The sequence below is a fragment of the Pomacea canaliculata genome, linkage group LG6 (assembly GCF_003073045.1).
Source record: "Pomacea canaliculata isolate SZHN2017 linkage group LG6, ASM307304v1, whole genome shotgun sequence".
NCBI classification, from domain to species: Eukaryota; Metazoa; Mollusca; class Gastropoda; order Architaenioglossa; family Ampullariidae; genus Pomacea; species Pomacea canaliculata.
In genome coordinates, this window is record NC_037595.1 from 19,501,431 (window position 1) to 19,516,033 (window position 14,603).

Here is a 14,603-nt window from a genome sequence, read left to right on the forward strand (position 1 = left end):
TCCAGAAATGGTGTGCAGCCTCTTTAGTGTTATCGGAAGAAATGGATCGCTGGTGAGGAGAAAATTAAAGCGCTGTTTCTGCTGTGGTCTGCCAAATATACAGCTTCATTCAAACCACGTTACTACCATATTGTTTGTATTCAGCACATTCAATTGTTCAGGAACTACTGAAATAATGTTTGTTTGCATCAGACTATCTTTTTCAAGGAATTGCTTCTTATTAACTAAAATTGTATGGGATGATATCGGCAGTTTTCACACATTGTATCTTTACAGACAAGACAATTCTGAAGCATACAGACCATTATTATATTGTTACTTCAAAATATATTTTATCGAGCAAAAATACCGAGTCCACCTCATTCAGTTTTATTTTATTCAAAAAGTCAATAATAACTATTTAAGTATATCATATAGAAAAAGGAGAAAGTCCGATTAAATCATACATGACATTAAATCTAAATTCTTCTAACATTCTAGAATATTCTGTCACCTAACGATATAATGTGCTGTGGTGTCACCGGGCGAGAGACAGCTGGGGACAGCGAACAACATATCAGGGAGGAAGAAACTGTAAACAAGTTAATTTGGGAGTCGATCGATGGCAGGCAAACTGGGGCTCTCAGCATCAATCAAGGACACGGCGTTCAAGTGTTGCCATCCTGTACATGGCCGCAGTTCTGCAAGTTTTCAATGTCTAAATTCCTATCACGCTTAGAATGCGTGATTCGAGTCTTGTACATGGTCTCTATAGGGGACTTATCTGTATTACTTGATATAAACAATTGTAAATTATTGAGAATAACAATAAATAAAACCAGAGTATTACTAGTTTACATAGAAAAAAATAAGAAAATATAGATCCATCTTTTTGTCATTTTTTTCCAACAAGCAGCCTCAAACATTGCTAATTGCTCTCTAAAGATGAATCTCCTACCCTGTCTAGTTAAGTATATATTCTTTAACTTTATCCTTTTATAAAGTGGGTATATTCAAGTATGGATAGCATATATGGTGCTTTATCTAAATAACTTTTACCAAAAGTAGTAATATTTTGCTTCTGTCTATATTAAATGTCTTATCAACAAACAACGGTCGATAACGGGCACTAAACAACTTAAAACACCATACCATCCAGTTTCTGAGAAACGAACTTTGCAAGCATATGTTTCCATGGGATTTTTCCCTGCTGTTACAGGTCGAAGGTCTGTCGGTTTTCGAAAATTCTAGTCATTGAGTCTGTTTTTTCTCCGGGAAAATCGAATTTTCTCCCTCCTTCTGTATTGATGTTCTCCTTGTGAATGTTGGAATAGTCAATACAATTAATATGCTCGATGAAAATTGTTTTATAATAAGCATTTCTTCAGTTGCAACTTATGAAAATTATTTTATATGCCATTTGTCTGCATTATAATTTAATGTCTGCCGCCTTCTCTCTCTCTCTTTTTCGCGCGCGCACAAACACACACACACGCACTTTATGTAAGACCATGAATCTGTATCCCCGTCCGTGGTAAGACAAATGCGCATGTACGAATTTTTGAGAAATTTAGGTTGCACTCAATTTACTGGAAACAGCTTGAATGTAACCTCATACAAATAGCCTACTGAGCAATTGATGGAACGCAGCTAACCAATGAAATTATCACAATGTGCACCGGTAGATCACATGATGTCACGTGACTGATGTGGATTTAAAAAGCCGCAGCAAGTTTTGCTGTTATAGTCATTCTCTGAACTCTCAAGAGTTTAAGTATCGGCGACGGCTGCAGTGCTCGATCGAACGACTTCTCTTCAGTGATATTGGTAAGAGTAAATATGTTTCCCTTTTCTACAAAGTTAAGATTGTTATGGTTTATGTGTCTTTTATTTGTGATGGAGTGCATTAAGGTAATTTAAATTAGTCCACTCAGTATTGAAAAGAACTCATCGTGCTATTAAAAAAAATGATCAGTTAATGTAGCTTTGAAGTGACACTTTAGCCATATTTTATGTGGTGATATAATATTAGCCTATAGATTTTTTTTTTTTTTTTTTTTTTTTTTTTGCGTTTCTTTCATGTTGAATCTTTCTGTTGAATCTAACTGCTTAAATTGTTAATTCGATAACACTCGGTTGACACATGACTTCTTCACGAAGAGTAAAAAAGTGCTCAAGTTTTTTTTAATCCCGTCCAGAGTATCGTAATTTGTCAAGAACGAAAAGCAGCGAATAAAGGTAAGCAAGGTTCAGCTGGTGTTTGTGGAAGAATCGTGTTGTGTACACAATCTCCAAAGTTATTAGAACGGTATAGATGACCTTCATACTCAGTTTAACATTCAGACACTTTTGGAAGTAATGATCAAAATGTTCTGTGTCTTATAAACTTTCATAGCGCCATCTATGTTCAACAGACTAATTTTTGTTGTGCTTCTGTTTAAAGCTGCTTCAAGTTCCCCTTGTGAAAATATAAAAGAAAATTCTGTTATTATACAAAGGATCCAGGCGATCAGCCATAGTGGAGGTTATCAAACTTCCCACAACCGTCCCCCAACACTTGGCCTCAACAGAAGTGAGAGTCGAAAATCTTCCAAGTCTGTATCATCAGGCTTCTTTGGCACTGGAATTATTGTTGATGGGCACTGTATATAAACGGGGGACACTGTGAGAGTCAAAGGAAAGTTGGAAAAGTCTGGTAAAGACACCCCCTAGCCAATTTGAGATTATAGGATATTGTGAAAGTTCAAAATCTGTTCTATTCACTCACCAAGTGGTTTTTCATAGAACAATATAGAAATATATATATTTTGTCAATAAAAACATCTACTCATATCATATTTACTTTTCCCGAGCGCAGAATTAGCGAGAGTAGAGAATGATTGGGACATAGCAACACACTCCACCATGTGAGAAACTGTGTCACATCGCATATCGTTGGAAAGAGCTTTGAGTCGCCTTTCAAACAAAGGCTAGGCCAAGGCCGATAGGTCTCACCACGAACTAATGTCACTGGACTGCTGGTAGACGTTATTTTTTTTCTCTGCTAAAACGAGGCATTAGACGACTTAGCTTCCGGTTTATTCACATTCTTTGTTACGGCTCGTCGAGACTTACAGCGGATCACTTCGCAAGAAGCTAAGAGTGAGTCTCGGCGTACAGACATCAGTCCATCAATATACGTCTATGGTTTCACGCTATGATTCGAGCTCTTTTCTAGACGAGACAAAGGGTAGGAAATTTCCTTGTATGGACGCATGGGTAACCATACTTTGCATATAGCCAATCAGAATTCACTAACACTGACTTCGACGGGGTCATAGGTCACATGAACACTCTTCGGAAGTGTTCGGGAATCCCACAATGCAACTGTCATGGATTACGGATGTAAACAAATGTCGACAGTAACTCAAAGCTAGTTCTGGGATATTTTCTTTCTGAGACATTAACTTTATTTATTAAATGTTCATTGTGCCTGTCAGACGGTCATTTCGATCTCACAATACCACGTGCGAAATAATAACAACCATGAGGACATTCTTAGACCGTTGTAGCAGTTTTAAAAAGTAACTTAGTGAACCGAGTTAGGCTGTCGAAATCACCATCAGTCATTTTGCATTAAGCGTCTCGAAAATAAAGTGGAGTTTTTAATTTCTGCTGCAAATCTCGGTATAGTAATCATGATTAGATGTGAACATTATACAAATTTGAGTGAACTTGCAATAAAATGCTAGTTATTTATGTACTTTGTCTGGAATGTAAGGAAACAGAGCTTTACATCATATTTATCTTAGGTAAGTACCAGAACTAGCGATGCGATCTAAATTGACCAAATAAGTTAACGTTTTAGAAAAAAAATGGTAATAAAGTTCTGTTATCACTCTTGACAAACAAAGACCTGTAATTTCAATAATATGAAAGGAGAAATTTATTGAGCTGTTTTGTTGCTTAAAATTAGTTCCTCCAAATGACTATATTCACTTGTTTCCTCCTTTGATTGCTTTATTTGCTGCCTGTTCTTTGGTCTGCAGAAAATAATTGTAGTACCCAGAGAACTAGAATCACAGTGTTTACTCAAAGTTATTTATAATTGTGCGTTCTTCGATAATGTTTTTGCATGTCTTGTTCAAATTTGATCAACTTCTTACACGAAAGCTTGTTTACAAAATAGAAAAAAAAAAAATTACGTACATTTAAACCATATCTAAAGCTTCAACCTCCTGCTAAATAGTCAAGCTATTAGTCTTTTGCTGAATATATATACAGTCAAATCTCGCTACTATGCCACCTCGCTACTATGCCACTCTCGGTATTATACCACTTTTGCTGGGTCAAAGCCGACGAGCGCCTCGCAACTGGCGGGTCGTTCACGATGGAGGAGATTGCGGAGATGTTGTGCAGTGAGAAGCCGGTGGAAAGCGAAGAGGACGAGATAGAGGAAATTGTTCCAATCGAGGAAGCCCAGCGCGCTTGGAGCACCATCCGGAAGTTCTTACAACAGAGAAGCGGGAAGCGCGGTGTGATGCCAGCGTGCGATCGAACTAGACAACGAGATGTACGAGATCCACCGAAAGAACATGTGCCAGCCGACGATTCTTGAGAGCTTTGAACTGACGGGTAACTTGAGCTAATAAAGCCATTTATACGAACCCTCGTTATTATGCCACTCTCGCTACTATGCCACTTTTGCTCGGTCCTGGTAGGTGGCATAGTAGCGAGATTTGACTGTATTTTTATATATCTATAAATAAGCTTAGCACTGTTATATAAACGTAATAGGAATTATGCGATATTGTACGGTAATGGCATATAACTTAATGCCTTAGTTAAAGCAAATTGTAATGTTTTATTGTGTTCAGGTCGAAACGGAAGAGCAAAATCCTGTCCTTTTCTCAACTACTCGTCACTTTTGGATTGGTAGCGTACAGCTAGTGTCCTGGCAAACACATGAACCAAGTTAGTGCGCTTCTGTTCCAAAATCTAGCAAACAAATCGCAGGGATTTGAGGGCCTTGCAGATGTGTGTGTGTGTGTTTTATATATCACGATAAAGAAGGATAAAATGGGTGGGAACAGGCAGGTAGAAAAGATTCAGATCATTCTTAAGATGGGGAAGAAAGGCTATGACAGAAAAAAACCCTGAAAAGAGATTTAAGGAGGAAAGTGGAAAAAAATTGCATTTTATTGTGCCTTGACGTATTGTCCATGCTGTACTGTATTCGTTTTCACCGTTTATACATCTGAATAAAAACATAATATGGAAACCAATTCAAACAATATTGGAATGTTTAGTAAGCACGGGTCTTCGAGAAATCCTTCTCAGTGTCTATCTCAATGAATTCACGAAAATACCTTCTATTTTTTAATCTCTATTTTTGAATCTTTACTCCTTTTGAATTCCAATTTGGTTTTTTTTTTTTTGGTTTTTTGGGGTTTTTTTGTTTTGCCCTCTGAGAGGTAATTTTCTTGCGCGTGATTATAGATGGGGGCAGGAAGAGATTCAAAATACATTGAAAACAATAAGTTACTTGACATTTTTAATTTGCAATAAATATCGCGAAGAGGTTGCATATCTTACAGATTTTTTTCTGTAATCTCTTGCAGATATTTCTTTGGGCTGTATGAAGATCACTGGCTAGATTCTGGTCGTTGAGGCTATATTGTTAGTATCAACATTTGCCTCATGGGCCTCAAATAAGATTAAATATTGTGTTTTTGTTATAATGGGAGGAAGTGGAAGTAAGATAACTGTGAAGTCTACAAGTTCACAGATATTTGAAGCAACTACTTCTCGGGGAGAACACAGTAAGGTTCAAGTAAATGATACGTACGAAGCTGACGGCAAAGAAAATGGTGTATTGAAAATGGTCAACTCTAAAGCAACAAAAGAAAGAGATTTGTTCAAAGAAGGATGCAAAACGGCAGTTGAAACACTGGATAAAGACAGACCTAAAAATTAAATCGTCAGAACTAAAACTTTGTAAAGAACCTTTTGTTTTTACAAAAACAGCCTAAGAGACAAAGAACGTCACTGTAAAGAGTGTAAGACTGACTGAAACAGAATTGAGGAAATAAAAAAAAACTTTCAGGACAAAAAAAGTTTAAATAGAAAATCGTATGACGTGACCTGTGAAATTGTTTCAAAAGAACTAAGTGGGATTTCTGTCAAACCGTTTGTATCATTTTGTGCATTTGAATAAGAATTTAAGTGGCTTACTTTTTTCAAGCTGTTTTCTGGATAAAACATAAAATTGGATTCCTTGACGTCAACAACCACACAAAATCTAAATGGGGAAAATGAAGAAGTTGAGGAAGTTTGTTTCCGAAAGTTTCAACAACATGTTTTCAAATCCTACAGAGGATCTGCACGTGTCAGGCTCGACGAGTGTCAGCTTGACTCTGGCTGATGGTGCAACCAGTGAAGGAAACAGTTCTGTGGTGATCAGTGACGGAGAAGTGGTTAAAGCAGAGTGTTTTGTAAAAGAAAGAGCTCCAGTCATGGATGAGTCCGGTAGAGCTACAATGCAAGTAAAGTCAACACAGTTCACGTACAAGTCTGAAAACAAAATAATGGAAGGAGAAGGAGACATGGCAGAAAAATACGTCTCACAGGTTTTGCTTAATGCTATGCGCAGAAGAAAACAACCTGTACCACAATGTATGCAAAGAAGAGCTGAAATAACAAAAACGACAGAGGAAGATGTTGATTAACAAAAATATAACAAAATAAGGTGGTCTTCATTGTCACAGATATGCCTACTTTCTTAAATTGTTATTAACAAGAACATAGCAAATTTACTCTTAATTAAGTGATGTTTAAGCTAGGAAGGATGTAGTGATACCTATGATCAGTTTGCAAAGAAAAACGCATCATGGTTCTAAGTATAACGTGGTTGTAAGACTTTTCTAAATGATTGTTAGGAGACAACACGTATGACTTATGACGTCTAAAAGTTAACTAATTAAAAGTTAAATGTAAAAAGATTTAAAGTTAACTAATGCATTAATTAAAACATGCTTAAACAGAATTCGGAATGTTTCTCGACCACCACCACCACCCCTCCCCCACACATTCATTTTCGCACGCCATCGCTCATGTGTGTAGCCACCTTTCTCTAATAGTTTGTTTTTAGTTCCATTTATAAGTTTTAAATGTCAGAAATACTAAACTTGCACTTACTCGTGATGAGCGAATCTTGAGTCCTCTAAGATCTTGTGAATACCGTACTTTTTTTTAGTCATTAATCGGCTTGGTACTAAAGGAGGGTCAATTAGTGAATGAGAATTATGCCTCTTCACCTTACCAGCTTGACAGGACTAGCGTTCCGGATTTCTTAGAACTTTGTTGTTTTTTTTCTAAATCAATTAACTGTCCATTGTTCATCCTGTAGAGATCCTGGTGATGTGATGGACTATGTTTTTTGACTGTGACCTTTTGTTTCACTTCTACGGCTTTAGTTGATCGGTTCACTAACAGCTCTCTCTCTCTCTCTTTTCCATGACGCTATTTTCATCTCAGTCCAGTTTTTCGTTTGTGGATGTCGACAGCTAGATGAAACACGTGAGAGGTGGCTAAACTTCTTGATGGCTAAAGGCAGCAAAACTGTCTCTAGCTTGTGTGACCGGTGGAGGTTTATCACCATTCTTAATATGTTCTTCCTACTGACTTCTCCGATGACAAACAATTGCAGGTCTAAACTCCAAATCTTTGACAGTGAAATGTGTCGCCAGGCCGCTCAGTAAATTAGTTTTCTTTTGTCTCCAGGATTTCCTTTTTCCATAGTTTATACATTTATTTACATTTTATAGACTTGTTGCATAATGGAGTACTGTATTCCTTCAGTTGTTCATCAGATAGCACTATACTTTTTTCCTTGTTCCACGCGTTATCCCCTTTTCTTTCCTCTCATCTACGTTGGTTTCTTCAGTTTCTCCCTGTCGTGATGATTATTATTGTTATAATTAACATCATTTGTACAGCTTGCTCATAAGGCACGGAAATGGCGATATTTAATTAACCTTTATTATTATTATTATTATTATTATTATTATTATTATTATTATTATTATTATTATTATTATTATTATTATTATTATTCATTTCTCTGCTGTTACTAGCCGTGATCTACCACCTCATCTTTATCTATCAATATGACTCACGCGCTCATGTAAAAAACATCTGCTGATTATTTCTAAAATGCTTCATCCAATCAACTGTATGTCTCATCTCATAGAGTCAGGTGGCACCTTAACAAAAAATTAAAATCGAGGCAGTTTTTGCAAGGAGTATTTTTACAAGTCTCTCTTAACCAACTAAAGAATGAACCCAGTGCCTCATAATTATGTTTGATACTTTTCTAAGTAGTCATAAGTCGATCACACGTTTGCAGCTTTTAAATTGATTACAATATAAACACTTTTATTTATTTAAATTATTAAAAGTTATATAGATGTTCTATTGCAATAAGAAAAATCTTTGTATTTTTTGCTTGTAATATTGTTAACGTATGAGTAAAATATTAATAAGCGCACACAAAGCTCCTAGCAATGTGCACACAGCTTGTCTTTATCGTTTAGTCTGCGATCTCTTTCTCTAGATGGTTGCGATGTAAATAAAAGTGGTCAAATTTTTCATTATGAATGTATCTCTTTATCATTTTATATTTGTACATCTAAATAAGTGTTATCATGGATCTAGTTATTTCTGTTTAGGAACTATATTAATGAAATTATTATTTTAAATAGAAGTGGGTGTATTAATGAAATTATTATTTTAAATCAGTGATGCCCAACCTTTTTCGACCTGCGGGCCATATGCATTTTCGACATGCGTGTCACGGGCCGCTTCAACGCAAAAATACAAAAAAGAAAAAAAATAGAGCAGATACCATTTTTATTAGAAACAAGTTGTAATTAATGGTAAATCAATTATGTAGTAATTAGTGGGATATTTGAAGTGGTTTACCCGAAACCAACTTTTGAATGTCCGGCTGCATCATAGAGACACCAAGTCGGAGCACTGAATCGAAATGTTCATCCATCGAAAAAAAAAAAAGATTGGGAAACGCCCCTACGTAGGGATAAATACTTCTTCTTCCCTTTTTTTTTTCGTTTTTTTTTTTTTAATAGATTTTTTTTATTACTAACATGCCGATTTCCTGCACTGTGGGCAGCAGTTTCGCGGGCCGGATGGGACCGCGTGGCGGGCCGGATATGGCCCGCGGGCCGTAGGTTGGGCATCCATGTTTTAAATAGAAGTGGGTGTATTAATAAAAGTATTATTTTAAATAGAAGTGGGAATAATAGTGTTACTTATTATAATTATAAGTAGTAGAAAGTACACTGTTTTATTTCAAGTACTATTTAACAATCGTTTGCTTTTTAAGTTTTTTTCATCGACGTACTAATTGTTGATTTCAGTCTTCTACCGATTTGTTGCTTAGATACACTTTGAAACTGAAGTTGCCTTGAATAAAATTGCTTTATATGCCTTTTTTGAGAAATTCATGCTTTTGTATTTTAGTTAGAAACTTAACGCATATTCTATTATTAAATATTTATATTTAACATTGAGGGGCTGTTTATTAAAACTATTTCTGAACAGATGTAATCATGAATCTCTCTCTCTCATACACACACAGAGCGCACATAAACACTCACACACATGCACGCTAAAGTCATACTTTTATTACTGTTTTACTTTGCAGTGGATTGCACTTGATTGAGGACATTACCTTCAAAGATCATATTTATTAGCTAGAAGTAATGCTACCTTGAAGGCAGCAATTGATCGCAGGAAAAATAATGTATTCACGTCGCTGTTGTTAAAATATTTCATATAGTTTTAATGTTGATTTGTGATTTACATTGTATTTTTAACTGACCCTTGGTCAGACCTATAGGTTTAGAGGAAAGTGATTTTTTTTTTCACAGAAAGGAAATATGGCGATTAATTGTGTACTTTAACTTTTTCCTAAATGTTTTCCTAATGAATCAGTTTGAGAATGGTTCATTTAGAGCAGAACAAGTGCACAACATATTTGCAAAATATGAAGGAATATCTTTATTACTCTGAAGGCTCGGTTGACAGCTGTAAGCATGGATATGTATAGGTGAACTGCTGTCTGTCTGCCGAGACCAATGCTTAGCCTCTTGCGAAGTTCTCCGCTGTTAGTCTCGGCGAGCCTAAACAATGAATGTGACTAAGCCGGAAGCTTTGTACACACCTGCCTCGTTTTAGTAGTTAATCTAAAATGTGACTAAGCTGGAAGCTTAGCACATACCTACCTCGTTTTAGTAGTTAACCTGAAAAAAATGGTCTGCCAACAGTCTAGCAATACAAATTCGTGGTGTAATTCATGTCGTGTCATATCCTACCCCACTAAAGAATGAGTTGCATCAAAAAAGCTGTGCGGCAGCTGTCTAGTTAAAATCTTTAGAAAGTGAGATTCACATTTGAAGGAATATGATAATATTTAGCTGTTCTATCGTAAATCTGAACCCCCAGAAAATACCGTTTTGCATGTTATATGCTTACCGTAAAAGTGTGGCGTATTTTGAAATTAAACACACAATTAAATATGCACGAAAGTCTTTGTTCATAGATTAGAAAAACTGGTTAAGAGAAAGCATATCTTAAAAAAAGTAAGTGGAAAATATTTTTCTCTACTGTTGTTTGAACTTCATATAAATCTCCTTAAAGTTCGTATAACCATTTTCCGTAACACAGGTTGTGGAATGAGCTACTGTCTTCTTGGAAGTGAAAACGCATCAGGTACCATGTGATTCAGTTTTTACTGTCTTGGTTTTGTGCTACTTTGATTGTCCTCCATGTGTCCTTCTTTATGATTGTGGGGATAAATTACATTTGTAGACGCTTACATTTATTTCTTTTGATTTTATCAAATGTAGCTCACAGTCTGCTTTATGTGAACCTATTACAGAAGTGAAAAAAGTTTAGATATATAGATTGATGATGAGGATCAGAAGGAAGAGTAAAGAAATGGCAAGAATCATAGATTTAACTTTTAAATGTTATGTGAACACTTTAATTTTCTTTCAAGCGAGCTTTTCGAATTGCCTAAAACAGCGGTATACTTAAAATGAACATTAGTTTCCTCTTTGTGAGAGTCAGTGAGTGGTAAGCGCATGAGTAAATACACACATATTAATTAGAAATGCTCAATATTTTTTTTTTAATAAAACGTTCCTTAAAAAAACAACTGCTAACGATACGCACCTTTTTAAAGGAGTTAGAAAATATCTGTAACACTCCTTGGAATAATCTTGCTTAGGCCCTTTAGACATTTTTATAATAAAAGTCGCCGACACCAAGAGGATTAATTAAACATAATCAATAAACTGTTTAATTGTTGCACACTTTACTACTTGAAACAAATATATGCATATTTTTCTCATTTTTATTTCTTCTTGACAGACATTTAGTTGGCCCATCTAACAAGAGCAACCATATTTGCAACGTCAGTCAAACTACCTACAACACTAGATTATTTGACACATCTTTCCCAAAATTGGAATTTTATTGGAGTTTCAGACTCACTGACTGAACTGAGCTATCAAACTTAGTCATGCTCAATGATTTTGACCTTTTTTTGCACACAGATCTGTTTTCTTCTGAAGCTGCCGTCAAATATGTTAAATGTGATCAGCACTGAGAATTTTGTAATAATGACCGCCTCTGGACGAGTGTTGTTTCGTAAAGAAACCATATCAGAAGCATCCATTAGTCAGGAGAGTGATATCAAAGCCGTGATGAAAGGAAAGGGACTAGAAGAGCGACAGATGATGACACGTGCTCTCAATGCATTGAAAGAAAACCCTAGTATTTCCACATCGGTAAGAAGAGAAGAAATCCCCTGTGAAGACAAACCGATGATCTGTAACTCAGGTATGTATTTTCTTACTAAACAACACTACAAAGCAATACTAGATTTTATGTTGTTTTGTCCTTTTTTTTTTGTTTGTTTTTTTTTGAAGAGTCGAGATGTCCCGCTTCACCGGGGTTGACTTCTGCCACTATTTCTATTTGTAATGTTATTGTCACCTTTTGCTCTATCTCTTCGATTAGATAACATGCTTACTTATAGTTTCAATGCAGCAAAATAGTGAAGCACTTGTACTTTTGATATCCCTTTCCTCGCCCCCTCCTACCCTTTCTCTCCCGCCCCCTGTCTCTCTTTACCGTTCTCTTACACGGTCAAACGACGTAAGCTGGTCTTTTGCCATGTGACCCGGCACGACACCCTGTCGAAGACCGTCTTTCAAGATACCTAGGGGGTAGTGGACGCCGTGGTGACCAGAGGAAGAACTGACTTACGAACATCAAAGACTGAACTGGTAGTCATGTACAAGACCTGCTGACTATCGCCTACAAAAGGCAAGAATGGCGGGTCTATCCATGTGATCCACCCAACCACAGGTGCCGATCAAGGGACAATTGACTGACTAATTGCCTTCACAACTTGTCTGTCTTTGTCATCGGCACTGTTTTAGAGTACAACCACGGGCGTGTATAGATGGACTGATGGACTAACGACACCCTGACTGTTCCTTTCTTACCCATACTCATTTCTCTGAGGTCCGTCGTATTGCTGGAATTCTAGTTTCAGTGTAATTAGTGTGATATACTGCACTGTAAAATGTTCTTTACAATTTTTGCAAATTTTGTTCCAATCTGGCGGTGGTGGATAACCTAGCTGTTTATTACAGTCGTCTTTAATAGAAGTAAATTCATCTTGTTTACGAACAATGTTAGGTAGAGCTCTTGCAGTGTTGTGTCATGTCTATCAAGTTTTGTTAGATTCAAAATTTGGCCGAAACTTTCGGTGAACCATCACGAACCTGTCGTCTGACTTTGTTTCGTGTGAATATATTCTTAAGAATGTACACAATTCTGAACATGTGCGGCAGTGTTGTTCAGTCCAGGGTAATTTAGTTTTTGTTTTCACATTAATGGGATTGTGTGTGTGTGTGTGTCATGATTGGGTCTGGTGCACATATCCAATTGCTGTCAGGAGATGTGACTGGTATTTCTTGTGTTTCAGGTTATCAGCCCACCCATTAGATGCTTACAAACGGCTAGAAGCAAGAAGGGGCAAAGCTCAAATCATTATCAGTACTTTTAAATCTTGGAAAATCTCTCAGTTGATTCATTTCTTAGTGAATAATGGAATGTGACTTTATTGGATCAAAGGAGTGAAGGGGCTCGCTCGATCGTTATGATAGGAAAAAACGAATTATTAAAACCGAAATAAGAGAACGAACAAGGAAGAAAAGAACAAATGAAATAAGCCTTCGAGAGAGAAACCGATAAAAATTGACTTCTGTTCATGGTAGGCTGGTGTCGGAATCTTTCTGAAAAGATAAAAAAAATACTTGGGAAATTAGTGTCCTCAAAGATGAAGATGTTGGCGGCAACTGCTTTGCGATAATACAAGCGCTGAGTAAGCAATGATCAATCGAGTTGTTACTGTGTGATATGGAAAATATTTGATAAAAATGCCAAGAATAAACAATAATATCTTGATGACTAAGAAGCAGAAAATGTGTTAACAAAACTTTGGTGCAAATTGGTTTCATTGACTTTTTGTCAGAGATATCATGCATTATGTTAATTCTAGGACTGCTTTTAAGCTTAAAGTACTTGTAGAGCTTCAAAGGCTGAAACAAAGAAAAAAAAAATCAACGGCATCCATAAACTATTGCTTATCGATAGCAATTCGTTCGAACCCATTTGAAACAATCTGCTTTCGGCGACGATCATTTGAGGTGTAAACGATATTTTGTAAAAAGAATTTTGTAAGAAAACTTTTGTAGTAAAATGGGGAACAACGAGAGCATGCTAATTTGTAACATTCATGTGTGGACGAGAGAAAATACGGTTATTGGCAGAGCAAATTTAAATATGACAGAAAGTAAAAGCTACTTGCAAGAGAACTGTTGCCAGATTATTAAAAAAATGTTTCAATGATATTGTCAGAGGATCTAACCCATTGATAAGTACTCCACAAGTATTTTTAAAGATAACGAACGAGGCACACGAAGATTACAGCGAACATGACATTCAGGTTGTTATCGTCGAACTTTTACTTCATCATCCAACCAACACTGTGGCTGCTTTGATGGTGAAAAAACTGGCTTTCTCGGGCGTCAGTCGTATTACTGTGCGTGAGATAGTCAGTCAGGAAATGAAAAGAATTGAAGAACAATTTGATGATGTTGTTAAGTTTTTAGAACATTTTGAAAGGAATGAATAATTGTTAATACAATTTCAACAATCATTTGAGACAAAAAGAGAACAAGCTTGGAAGAAAATTGTATGTGCGTAAAACTATCCAGGGTTGTGTACCCTTACGAAAAACAGTCTTTAATAAACTCAGCTGAACAGAGTATCATTAAGTTTGTTACCTGGTAATTTTCTTCTTTTTTTTTTTGCAAAGATGGTTTTGCTGTGTTGCTCTATTGTATTTTTTGTTAGATGTGTTTCCTTTGTATTTGACGATTTGATGATTTTGTAGTACAAGAAAGCTTTTATATCCTGTATATCGAACCAAAGGGGAACTTATTTTAAAGATGATGAGGGACTGAAGGTGGTGGCCCGTTGTGTTG

General features: G+C 36.2%; 1 long non-coding RNA gene across 3 annotated transcripts; it reads left to right on the forward strand.

The window, feature by feature from the left end:
* The first annotated feature begins 1,673 nt into the window (after positions 1-1,673).
* Positions 1,674-13,665, forward strand: LOC112566343. 3 transcript variants are annotated; one of them, XR_003099567.1, is made up of 6 exons: positions 1,674-1,806; positions 4,836-4,932; positions 5,580-5,637; positions 10,705-10,749; positions 11,598-11,883; positions 13,040-13,665. It is a non-coding gene; the product is annotated as an uncharacterized LOC112566343 (long non-coding RNA). The 3 variants fall into 3 exon arrangements; XR_003099568.1 differs by lacking the exons at positions 4,836-4,932; positions 5,580-5,637 and adding an exon at positions 2,178-2,217 and having other exon boundaries at positions 1,695-1,806; XR_003099569.1 differs by lacking the exons at positions 4,836-4,932; positions 5,580-5,637 and having other exon boundaries at positions 1,706-1,806.
* The last annotated feature ends 938 nt before the right edge of the window (positions 13,666-14,603 follow it).